Source organism: Neopsephotus bourkii, unplaced genomic scaffold (assembly GCF_033783945.1).
Source record: "Neopsephotus bourkii isolate Nb327-2 ecotype Australia unplaced genomic scaffold, CSIRO-AGI_Nbou_v1 NB_1080, whole genome shotgun sequence".
NCBI classification, from domain to species: domain Eukaryota; kingdom Metazoa; phylum Chordata; class Aves; order Psittaciformes; family Psittacidae; genus Neopsephotus; species Neopsephotus bourkii.
The window spans coordinates 2378580-2392214 of record NW_026901568.1 but is presented as its reverse complement, the minus strand read 5'-3'; the positions used below and the strand labels follow the sequence as shown (position 1 = coordinate 2392214).

The following is a 13635-nucleotide window of genomic DNA, read 5'->3' as shown; positions in this document are numbered from 1 at the left end:
AACTCCAAACATAATAATTAGTTCATCTATCTCAGACTTACAGTAGCCTTTGTGTAAAAGTATTTTACAGTTGAATAACTTTGAGGGTTTTTTAGCTCTATGTAAACCAGGCAACATCAGTATAATCCTTAGAATTTAATAATGATTCCATCAGTGTAAAATCATTATCCTTAGGCAAGAAGGGAATCAATTCAATTATGATGTCGGTTGAAAAATCGAGGGTGAAAAGTTGTAGTACATATTAAACTTGAGGCTGGAAAAGTTGTAGTACATATTAAATCCGTTACTACAAAATTTGTGCATCCAGGCTAACAAATGCTAATATGTTCTTTTGTTACCTTCTAATTTATATGATTCATATAAGCCTGCAGCAAGAGAAACTTGTTTTAAAATTCATCCACATTTAAAAAAAGCAATGCAATGAATTGTAAAGTTATTAGCATTCATATCTGGTTGTGTTATTAAGCTGTACACATCAAATCTGGTAGTACAAGTACAGAAATGTTGTAATGAAGTAGAACAGCATTTAATCAGAGGAATTTCTAAAGGTCGTCAGAGCATCATATAAATTCAACTGTGCATGACAGCAATATGAAATAAATAACTCAAAGAACACAGTAAGAATAAACTTCAATCTTTGAGCTTTGTTTCCAGCAGAAGAATTAGCCAAATTTCATGCTGAGAGAACAGCTAACAAAAACTACAGAATTCTGTAGCTTTAATTAATGAAAGACTAATAAGACACAGATAAGGAATTTTACACAAGGGAGCTAACGAGGTATGTACACTGATAGCTTTCAGTGAACAGCTGATCTCGCGTGTCTCTAAAACTGAAGTGTTCAGTTTTTAATTCCTCATTAGCCAGATGAGCCCTAAATGATTCCATTTAAATAACCAATGATTTGTTAGTATTTTTGCATTCATAACAACAGTTTGACTGCTTTAGGATATGTGTTATAGGCCTGATACTCGGCAGCTCCAAACACTGGAGCCATGTTAATAATTCATGCTAATGTAGCGACAGTCCCTGCTTTCCTTGCTGAGCGCTGTGATGCTCCAGTATGGTCGAAGCAGATGCAGCAGTCACCCAGAGCCAAGTTCTGGTACTCATAGTCCTGCTCAGCAGCACCTTCCTCTGCACAAAACTTAATTGATTTCACTGGGATACAACCCAGAATGAAGTTCACTGTGATTAAAGGCACCAGGATCTGGCTTGGAAGGTGCATTCACATGATCTGGGAAGGTGATACAGCACAGTGGCACACAAATGCACAGGCTAAATAACTAATTCATCAAAGACTGTTTCTGAAGCCCTACAAGAACCCATGGCTTTCACCTAATTAGTTGTGTTGGACAGAAAAAGGAATAGGCCTTTTGGTCCGATCTGGTCTCTAGCCATGAACACCACCAGCACAGGGGCTGGAAGGGCATGGTGGGTGATGAGCCCCATTTCTCTTCTCCAAGTGGCCACTTTGGGGCAGAATCAGGAGCACTGCACTGGGGACCTCACCCTTTATTCTTTTTGAACAGGATCACTGGCATGTTTTAATGATAAAGATATTATTTTTCTTCTTGCAATAGCAGTTTGTTGTCAGAATTCAAGCAAGCCACAGTCCTGGTGCTGCAGTAACAGCATCTGTGCTGGTGAAGAGAAAGCAGATTAAATGCTTTACTACTTCCATGTATTTCAGCTGGCCAAACCTCCAAGTATGGAGAAGCCTTTTACCTTGGACCTCTGAGCTTTCTGAGCCTAATCACAAATAGGAATTTCACAAAGCAGCTGCTTCTCTCCTAATGGACCTGTAAACTCTCTGAGTTCCTGTGCGTGCCTGTTTTCGCATTGGCCCTTTCCCCGTGAAAGGAACACTGATAGTCATGGAGGACACTCAGGATTTAGCACTATAGCAGAGACAAAATACAGATGCTATGTACTTCTACAGTGACAAGCCAGCCAGATAATCTGTGTGACTCCATCACCAAGATGAAAAAGGAGCATGCTATTCTACATTTCAAACTAATTTAGAAAATCCACCACTGTCAGCCTGGAGAAGTGCTTCCTCGTTTCTAAGATTATAGGGAATTAGGTTTTTCAGCTTGGCTTCCAGCACCCTCTTCTCTCCATCCTCTTCCCTCATACCCATGCTGGTGCCCTCCAGCACAGGGCAGTCAGGACTGGACCTTGGACTTCAGTTCCCTTCACCAGAGCAATTCCTACGCTGGGTAACATGACACACTGCATCAAAATACTCTAATCTTAACCTGTACATCACCCATCTACTAAGGCAGGACATGACACACATGAAGACTTTTCCATCTCCTATATGTCCCCTTTAGGCACCATTAAGAAAATAATTCTTTTTTTATTTTAATTCCAATAAATGACTGCAAAAATCAACAGACAGCTCCAGAGGCTGAGAATGGCCTCATGCATCATTTTCATTTGTTTTAATTCATTAGTGTCTGCACTGAATGAAGGAATTTATAGCCACACTCAGGTTTCCTGAGAAATCATCCTAGCAGCATGTTTACTGAATCAGCAGGAAAAGTGAATAAACAAAATGAAATCGGAAAAGAAAAAGCAGTATCTCAATGGAAGCTGGAGGAGCTGAAAAGAGCTGTGAGATTATAATCTTAAATTAAAACCGCAGTGAGGATAATATAAAAGATATTCTAATCACTATATCCAATTAAATGAAGTAAATCACTAAAGCATGTTAAGTGCCTTAACTATTATAATAATTAAGAATCAAACAGAAATCAAGCATCTTTGAAAGACTGATGATGCACATTAGTGAACAGGGAATACTGTTTCCCATTCCAATGCAGAGACAGAGCAGAAAACACTGATTTCCCAGTGCCTAATGCCAGCAAGAGTGCAAAAGGGAGCATCCTGTGTGGAAATCCCCACTGAGAAATGGCATGGCCTCACCCTCACAGTACCAACCATGTCCTGCTCCTGAGTTGAATGGCATCTTATTCTTGGTACACTTTATGGTCTCACTGTCTGAAGCTCCAAAGCAAATGCATGAATTAGAATCACAGACTGGTTTGAGTTGGAAGGGAATTTAAGAGATCACCTTGCTCCAAACCCTGCCACAGGCAGGGACACCTTCCACTAGACCAGGTTGCTACAAGCCCCTGTGTCCAACCTGGCCTTGGACACTGCCAGGGATGGGGCAGCCACAGCTTCTCTGGGCACCCTGTGCCAGCGCCTCAGCACCTTTATCATAAAAAAAAATAAATCTCTTTCTTATAGCCAGTCTGAATCTACCTTTTTTCAATAAGCAACCATTACCCCTAGCCCTTTTGAAATAGGTTCCTCCAATGTAGAATAGCACCCAGTGACTCAGTGACAGAATTACCAAACCAGAGGTAATGCTGTCAGTACGTGTGGTATTGTCCAAATTCACTCAGTACACATTTAGCATCTCTCGAGCACTGGGAATGTCCTGGCCATAACACAGTGACAAATTACAGCACAGCCATTCGGATAAGAATCTGTGGTTCATGTACAACTCCTCATTAAATTAAGGACAGTCATCTTCCTATTCTAAATCAGTCCAAGGCCGTGTGTGGATGATAGATATTTTAATTAGTAAAACTACCAACCACAAAGTACAATTTAGACACAAGATTTATCTATGAATAATAATTCCCCAACTTTTCTGCAATAGCTGGAGCTAAAGTTTCTGCATACAAAACATTGCTATTGTGCTAAGCTATGGCACATACATGGACCTCATTGATGACTCCTCTATTTCCAGAGAGGTTTAAAATAAATCTTTTTTTTGTTTCTAAGTTCAAAGCATCTCTGTTTATACAGGACCCATTTTTACCAATTCCACACAGCTGGGGTTTCCTTGCATTCAGAAAGCTCTGCTAAATATCAGAGGACAGTTAAAAATAGGTGAGCTCTCAAATTGGAGTCAGAAGTGTGCTTTACCTCAACAAAGTGTATTTGGAAAGAATAGCTAAAGACAGAACCAAAGGTGGGAAACTTGTCCTACTGGAGTCCTCAGCTGCATGAAAACACCCTGGAATGAAGTATGATGTTTTCATGAGAAGCAATCAGCACAGCAGAGGAGGGATCATTTGCACTGTGTTTTCTCCTTGTTTCGCTAATGCCATGGCTCTGATGATTATAAATAATCTGGAAAATTTATTTAGCCATATTGCCCTGCACTTCAGGGAGGAGGAACGGTGTTTGATAGACTAACATACTGGATTTTTAGAGTTCTCCCTCCATTTTCACTTCACACATTCTTTTTGCTTGGCAAAGTTTGTACATGAAAAACACACTAAGAAAAAAAACAAAACTGAACAAAAGCAACAGTGAATTTTGTTCCCATTCTTTTTCATATTTGTTTTCCTTGTACAAAAAATGCATTGAAGTGCTCAGTGTGGGATTTCATATGTTGCAATTTTATCTCAGGAAAGTAATCTCTCCCACACCACATTGTATGAAAAGGGAGAGAATACAGCAGTAATGTGAGCTTTTTTCATTCTTACAACTTCCTTATTGCCAGCGAGTAAATACAATTACACATTGTGCGGAATACATGCTAAAACTATAAAATATCTGCAGTACATCTATTTGAGATATGTCAATCCTCTATTCATGTAAAGAAGAAAAGAGAAAAATATTACAGAAGGACGGGCTCCCGTGCTGTTTTGGCAGCAGGAAAGAGCTTGGATAGGAGTATGAGCAATCTGCAACCTACAAAGCCACCGCACCAGTCAGTCAGCACCAAAAGTTTTCTTACAGGCTGTAACACTGCTATTGCATTTGCAATATTACTTTTAAGAAGCTCATTTTCACTAAGCCCGGCTCATAATCACTTTTGTGTCTTGAACCATGCAACATTAGACTAAGCATAAGTATTTCTTTGGCAACACTCACCTTTGGATTCTTCCTTTAGTACATTCCCAAAGCATAACCCACCCAAATCCCAGTGCCGAGAGGTCCTGGCAGCCTTCAGCTCTCTCAGAAATCAGATTTCCCTCCAAATCAGTACTTATGTCCTGACTACAACCTGCTGGCACTGCTACCCACTGCCCACAAGCAAATGCTCCCTATCCCTCCAGCGATGGTGAGCCCCATTCCTGTCACTACAGGTTGTAATTCCTTGGTCTTTGCAAAAATACCAGGTTAAATGTAAAAGGTTGCTCAATGCATTCGAGAACACAGCCTTGCAAAACTCAAGCTGAGTACTAATGTGACCTGATCCGAACCACTAGAGAGGATAAACCCACTACGAAGGTACGAAAATCCAGCGCTAGCTTCAAATACACACCATGGTGAAGGGCTTTAACTCAGCCTGCCAGCTAAACCTGGTAAGCGTGAGGCTCATTTCCCAATGGAGATGGATGCATTGACTCGTTATCAAACCATGTGCTGGCCTCAGATGTAGTAGCTTTCAGATCAGGCTCACACCAAAATATAGTCCCACTGAAGGAGTTTGCAACGTGATGCTGCATTAAGAAAAAGGGCAAGTTAAAGACAAAAAGCAACAATAAGTAATATTAATGCAAAAAGATGCAATAGAGGAATCCCTTTAAAATAGATGCTTTTACCCACAGTCCAGTTCAGATTTCCGCAATTTTAGCACAAAATATTGCAAACTATTGGAAAAAATCCCAGAGCCAGCCTCATCCATCAGTGCCACACCATGATCAAATCTCCGCTTTAACAGAAGGCTTTGTCCTGGGTTCAACCAATTTTTTTAGGGTTACTCTTGGAGAGCTCCCCAATTAGCTGCAGCTCCTCCACTTGGCCACGCAATAGTTTGGTCCCTCCTGCCATTTCAGACCCACAACCACTGCAGCAGGGTGGTATGGCTTCAGACCTGCTCCTGCAGCTGATTTTTCACCTCCAATGGGCCTCTTCTCACAACTGCCTCTTCCATTATCTGTATTATCTAAGTCTTCAAACTCTCATCCCCAAAGATTTAACCAGCCTCCCAGGTCTTTCAAGCAGTTCCTCACTCAAAAACCTCCAATTATCTGTCAAAAGATTTTACCTTTCACCATATAAAGCTTAGATTTTCCTGTGTTTGAACTTCAGTCTGCTCTATTTTATCTTCTAATATATCTCAGTGCCTTCTACCATTCCTGGTTATGCATTTGAGCAGGTCTCCCGTAAGGAATGACCTTATCTACAGGTATGAAACCTGACAGCTTTCAGCTGTTTTTTTACTGCTGGATTTGTTCTTTGGGCTGGGGAAGGGGAAGGCCAGGTTCAGTTGGATAACCAGTAAATATCAACTGAGACCTCCCTGCCCAGATTCAACCCTTTTCACAGGCTCTGTCTAGAAAGTCTTGGATAATGGCTCTCTTTTCTTACCCCAGATTTTCCCAAGAAAAACAAATTTGCATCTCTTGCAATATTTTGGAGTTCTGGCATTTCAGAAATTAGGATTGCTTCCCCAAATATAGAACAGGAGGATTCAAATATAGCAGTGGTCTGCATGCCTGATTAATCTCACACGCCTGACACACCGATCAAGTGCTTCAAAGAAAGATGCCAGCAACCAGAAGGCAGTAACTGGCTCCCTAAATGTGCTTCCATTAAGAGGTAACATACAAAACGTTATTTTCCATCTAGTTCTTCAGCTCATCCAAAATATATCTTTATTAATGGAATTCTAGATGTTCTCATTATATATGCTGCTTTTTAAGCACAGTAAATGGTGATCCTAAATGGTACCTGGTTCTTTAAGTTCTTCAGGGTTCTTGCATATAGCACTGCCCTTCCCATCACAGTTCCAATAAATTATGTCCATTTTTATATCTGAAATCCCAGAAATGACACTAGAGAAGCCTAGCATTTAGCTCTTACATTTAATACAAACTATTTCACTCAGCATGAAAGCATTTTAAAATTATTCCCATGCAGACTGTGGTTCACTGTTGTACTTGGTAAGCTTAGTATGCCCATGGCAACTGATGAATATTACTGCTGCTACTGCTATAAATAACAAACCTATTTGGCAAAGTCTGAGATGTAAATATTAAATCCAACACAAAGACAATTTTCCATTCCTTCTTTTGCTCCCTTCTGAATTAGAAACTTATACTTGCATGTCAGTAGATTATTTCCAAACAGAACTGCAGGTGTCACAGTACTGCAGAAACTAGCAATTCTGATTGACGTTGCTGTCAATAAGAATCACACATTTGGGGTCAGGATGCTGTGTAACTCCAAGCAGTAGCAGCAACTCCCCCTTTGAACCAATGATCTCTCCCAGTCCCAGCACTGAGATGGTACAAACAGAGCACATCTTTTGGAGAACCATCAAAATCTGTGGCCATTTGGAGCTTCATTTGGAAAATGTCAAAGGCAGAGTCTCACCTGTGTGCAACTGGGTCATTATTCTGCATGTGCAAATTAGGCATGAAGGCATGCAAATGAAGCTAATGACCTTTCCAACAGATGGTACAACTGACTGCGAGCCCCTGTTTTGCGACACACTTTTTTGGAGGGAGTGCCAGAAACAATACACATGATGGGAGAACTGAGCACAGTTACATTGTCCAGTGCAGTTGGGATGTCGCATACTGTCAAATGTCTGCATATCTCTCTGCTCCTCTTGGCCACTTTCCCATTCCTGGCAAGGGAGAGGGGGACATCCCTGCTACCTGCCCATGCTATAATGCTGGGATCAAGCACAGCAGCAGCACTCCATAACTGGGTTCTGGTTAGCTGGGGACAGTGTGCCATGGCTCCTCCCCATGAGCCTGGTGATCACTTGGTGGAACATGGTTGGAGAGCAGACCTGTCACCTCCCCAGCAGTGCCCTCCACAGCACTGGAGCCAAGCTCTGGCAGGGACGCTAATTGCTTTTGAACTGCCACTGTGTATGAAGAATTCAGATGAACTGTTAGAAGCACTTTGTCTCAGTGCCTTCCTTGGCTCTGCCACAAAAGCTGCTGGCTGCTGCTGCTACCACATCTCTCCAGAAGTTAGACCATTGCCCCATCCCCAGAGTGGCAGCTCTACTAAAGGCTCATCAGAAGCAGCTTCCTAAATCATCTCACAGTTGCCATTCTGCTCCTGCTGCCCATCAGGCTGGCTTGCCTTCCACTGCTGGGACCTGGAGGCTCTAGAGAGGTGCCCTACAGACCTGCCTGGACATGGCAAGTGAGGAGTTGTGAGCAAGCCTGAGCCTAGATCCAGGTCAGACATGAGTAGTAACTGCAGCCAATGCAACATTTTCCTTCCTGACCCCACTCTTCCTACACAGCCACTCTCAACAGCACTCAAAAGGGGGATCAGTATGTTGTGTCCTATCCAGATCTCAACTTCCTGCCATTCTACCAAACCACCAACAATTCACTGGGACACTGCAGCTTCACAGCTCTGCCACACTAAGTTACTCCAGGGTCTACACTGAGACACCAGCCAGCTACACCTTACTCAAAGTCATACTGAAATATCCTTTGACACACCATCAGATAAATCAGTCGTAAAACCATCTGATTCAAAAGAAAAGCAGTAGCATCAGCACAGACCTCACTTCTACCCAGGAATTTGCTTTTTGTTGTATTAGCTAAATCTCATCTTGTTAGGCACAGTGGCCTGAGCTGAGGTGTGCAGCTCCTGACATTTCAGGATGTGGGAAAACAAGGTAAACATGAGTGTGGGAGAAATAAATGGGCATGTTAGAGAACTGCTGCTCAGACACAGTGCTAAAGCCTCCGGCACTAAATGCTACATACAATTCTTTGTCATAAACACGTCAACTACAGTGTTTATATCAAAGTTCTCAATAGATTATACTATTAATATAAAAATGACAGCTGTCATGCAACACATACAGCAATGTCTCAGTTTCGGAGCCTACAACAAAAATATGGGGTTTGATTCTTCAAAACTCAAGTTTGTGCTCAAGCAAACAGTTGATTAAATTCAAGCAAACTACTTGGCTATGTAAAAAAACCCAAAAAAACCTCAAAATCAGTGCCAAAACAATGCTTGTAATGCGATTTAAGTACATTATTCTCAAGCAACGTAACTAATTTTTAATGTAACAAGTAATTAAGTTGTAAATGTGAGCAACTATGGGGGTTTTAGTGTAGGCAATATAACATTTACAACAGCAGAATCACTGTGAAGTTTTCTGGACTCATCTGTAACCTAGACTGCTTCAATCGCTTTCAATGTAGGGATCAAAACCCCTTCGACTTCCAGCTAGGCACTCAGTGAAGTGAGGTCTCTTCCTCTTGAAAGCAAAGACTTTTGTACCTGTTTGTAGGTGAAGAATGCTCTTAAGGAAATTCTCAGATACGTGATGTGCTGGTTGGAGGCCACAGTGATAACCACAGCCATGACCTTACAGAAACGCACCTTGAACCAAAGGCAAGGATACAATAATTAACCTTCTCACCACATGCTCAGGGGCTCATGCAGTGCACTCGTAGAGATCCTCTTTAAGCATGCTGGTGTTTGGACATGTTGAGGGTGAGGCTTGAGGAGCCTTGAAAGAGAATCCAGGCAGTAGCTGGAATTCAGAGGAAGGGCTGGATACAGAGCTAATGTTCTGTAATACATTGTCAACCACAAGTAAACATGTTAATGCAGAAGTGGATGAGGCAAAAGAGAATCAGCCTTGCTTGCCCAACACCCAAGAGCAGTCAGCTCATGCTGCAAGCACCTACAGAAGTGCATGGCAAACCCTCATAAGGTCTCCCCCGATGTGACTGCAATATACATATGGTTGTGCATCCATGCAAATAATTTTAAACGACTGAGACATTAAACACTGTATTTACCATATACAGCCAGGCAGTGAGACTGTTTCCACAATTACTTGAAGAATAATTCATTATGGGCTGTAACTGCTAGCTTGTCCCTGGGACAATTTGTTGGGAAAGAATAAGCTCTAGGTTTCTTTATAAATCTTAGAGCTGACAGCTTTAAAACAATCAAAACCCAACCAAAGTATTACCTAATTCATTTCCAAAACTTCAGGGAAAAAAAAAAAAACAAAACCATTTCTCCACAAAGGCAAATGGATGGACAAGGAAAATACAGACTTTTTGTGCAGCAATTCCTTTACAAACTGCCTCAGTGGAATGGATGGGACAGTTCAGGAATTCAGATTCTGCTCTGCATGACAGAGGGTAGCAAGGTCTGGGATATGGCTTGGGCAACTGGCCCTGAAAAATCAGATACAAAGATACTAGGATAAAGAAGAGGTGAAAACATTCATCTAAAAAAGCAACTAAAGCCCACCATGAAATATACACATGAAAAGCATTTTAATTTTCACATTCAGGAGGTACCTTCTTCCTTATGTAATGTAAACAGGAGTTAAAAAAAACACCCCTTGAACAACAGTTCATCCACATTTAACACCAACTTCATTTCTTGTAGATTTTTTTACTAGAATAATTTATTCCCATTCAAAAATCTCCACATGGGAACCTATTTACTGCCAGAAGTTGAAAGAAGCTGTTCTTCAGCTTCTTCTAAAACATAAATCCTTGGAGTAATGGAGCACTCTGAGAAAAGAAAACTCTGAGCTGAGATTTCACTCAGGAAAAACTCCTGCCAGGCTGGCTGTCACCTACAGGTGCTATGTTGAAAGGGAGATAAAGCTGAACAATAAATGCAGTACTTCCATGTTTCCAGACTCTCTTCTACTGAGAGTGGAAGACTGGAGGTGGCCTATAGCACAGCCATGGAGAACTTGAGGTATTTTCATCCCTTTAATTACAATCAAATGTAATAAATCTCAGGAAAACTCACCCACCACATACAGCAGGCAGTTACAGGCTCAAAATACGGATGTGATTTCTACAAAGGCTTCAATTCTGTTACATTCAGCTAAGCTGCAACACTTAAAATTCTCCTCTGAATCTTGCTCTGGGCCATTTTAGATATGCAAACAGATGCAGAATGAGTCTTTACACAGTGGAAACACCTCTCAAGAGCCTAACCACCTTCCAAACAGCTTGCATTTTGTTTACTGAGTTTTATCGCCCCTGTTTCCCAAGTGCCTGCTTTTAAAATCTCTGCTGCTTCCTCTACTGTTGCTAATTTTACCAGTTTGGGCTATTTTAAGTTTCTTTCTGCCACCAACTGTCTTTGAATTCTCCACTAATACCAAAACGTTCACATCATAAACCCACAGACATTCCCAAATCAGTAGTTCTTTAAATCTTTTCCATTCTTCCATGTACGCACCACTGGTTTCACCCTTTCTCCTTGCCCCACCAGGACCCATTCCCATCTGCTGGGGTCTGAGGTGCAGGAAGGACTCCACCAAGTTATTCTGCAAGCCTTCTTTTACCTCCAAGTTACAAGGACAGGAACAGGAAGCAATCTGAAAAGGCACAAGGTGACAGAATGGGAGTTACAACCAGACCTGGCAACAAGGATTTGACCCTGACACGTGGCATGTTGGTGTCCTAGCCTCAGCCCCACCAGCATACCTTGCTCCCAGGATCCCTCAGTTTCCCAAGGGCATCCCCCATCCCTATCACCCAAATGAGCAGCAGCATGGAGGACACAACCAGGCTCTCCAAGGGCTGCAAACTCCATTGGTCCAGCATTTGCCTCCAGAACAGGTCCACATGTGTCTAAGGGAGGAACACTAACCTCAACACTGGCTTCACAAGAAGAAGTTGACGGAGGAGGACAACCTGGGAGCAGACACAACTTCCATTGACCAGCATAGCTGCTAGTACGGTAACCCATCAGATGTGCAAACCCCCCAAGCCGGGTATGAACTCACTAATCCAGAGCTCAGGCAATCAGTTGTACTGACTTTGATTACTGGAGTTTCTGTTTTCATGATATTTACATAACTGTATTGACCTGTTAAGCACTTGCACCCAAGCCGAATCATTCACTGGATAATCCACAGGCATTGACCAAGCTGCTCCACTTGGAGCTGACAGAGCACCAGGACTATCACTGTTTGCTACAACAGCTCTGCTTTCCCTTACAGCTGGGGTAGAAGCCAATAGCACCTCTCCCAGTGCAACACACACATTGCTTTGCATTTCCAAACGCACAAGTGTTTTCTGATCTCTGCACCATCGATTCTGAAATTGTTTTACACCCCATAAATTCCATAATGTGCCAAAGTAAAGATCTACAAACCAGCATCATTTAGGATGATACACATTTAATTTCACCAATACAGCTGCTAGCACTTACTACAGCACCCTTCCTAGAAAACAATTGGGTGTCATCTAAACTGCACGTCTCCTGCCTGTAGCTTTCATACAGCACAGAGCTGGGGGAGATGGGGTCAAATCTGATCATAGGAAAACTTAAACTCTGTCAAGGCAATAGAGCTGCAGCTGCTCATGCTGAGCCTGAACCAGCACAGGCAGTGCTGGATCCATGCAGCTCCAGACAGGCAGCCCTGCGGAATAGAGCGAAGTCAGAAAGGTCTGAGGCAAATATCCAAGCCAGGAAGTTTTTTTGTCTGAGTGAATTAACATGCTGACAGCTCACAGGGCCTTCGGAGCTCACGCTGTCAGCCTGCTCACTGCCTTTTCTAAAGCTAGTAGTAAAGCTTGGGTACAAGCACTATTTGGACCTTTCATCTTTAAAACCTGAAAGGTGCTCTCACTTTCCATTTCCCCTAGATGCCTTGTTATCATTTCTAGCTACTGTCCTCACGATAGGTGGTCTCCACATGGTGATGACATCAGGTTTCTGTTCCAGCTGATGATGTGGAGGCTGCAAAACCCCATGCTCTGTGCCTTGACATGGCAGCACAGACTTGGGCAGCAAAAAAGCCATATATACACACTCCAGCCCTGCGGAATCAACAGATCCTAAAAACCTCCTGCATCCAGGACCTACAAAGGAGACAGATCCTCTGTCAGCATCGTGTCCTGGTCCCAGGCTTGCCACATAAACAACACAGCAGGAAGGCAGTAGGTCCACAGGACATGCAAACATACTTCAGCCTACTGGTACAGACATCAGGAGCTGTGAAGAGCTGAGCTGCCTGGGCTACCAGTCCAACGGCAAATACAGCTATGGCTGATACAAAGCAGGGGAGAGGGTGGGGGGAAGCCCAGACCCTGATGTATGAATGAATAGCGCCCAATGTACAAATGCATAATGAAATAGACCACAAAATCCATGTCACATATCTTCATGCCCTGCTAACTTGCCCTCTTCCTTCTCTGGAGTAGTAATTTTATGCAGTTTTTCTCTAGCGAACCTCTCCTTCCAGCATGATTTTAGCGAACCTCTCCTTCCAGCATGATTTCATACCTTTCAGGCCCAGCTTGTGGTTAAATTTCTTTCCATAAATTCATTGAACTGCAGATTATTTTACAGTAAAACATTTCCTTTGCTAGTTAATGTCTCCCATGTGTTTGAGTATTTAAAGCAACTTTCAAGCATGCTTTGCTATCTCTCCCTAGCATGCAGAGCGAAGTCCCTACACAGTGGAAAAGTCTAGCACGGGAAGAAGCTAAACAAAGAAATACTGTCAACAAAGAGGGGGGAAAAAGAAAGAAGAGAAAAGCTGACAACAAGAAAAACTGACACTGGAAAATTGCCAGCCCTGTGCAGTCAATCTTCGGGTTGGCAAGAGAAATGCCGTTAAGTGCAAAAGGAAGAGGATCTCTGATGACAGATGTATGCACAGGCTTAACACAGGG

General features: G+C 42.4%; 1 long non-coding RNA gene across 1 annotated transcript in view; it reads right to left on the bottom strand.

Annotated features, from left to right (window-relative positions):
- LOC133216988 (uncharacterized) overlaps positions 1-13635 on the bottom strand; it is a 146443-nt gene that overhangs the window by 14974 nt on the left and 117834 nt on the right. Inside the window, exon 7 of the long non-coding RNA XR_009726777.1 lies at positions 9347-9500. This is a non-coding gene — a long non-coding RNA (uncharacterized LOC133216988). The remainder of the gene's footprint in view (positions 1-9346; positions 9501-13635) is intronic.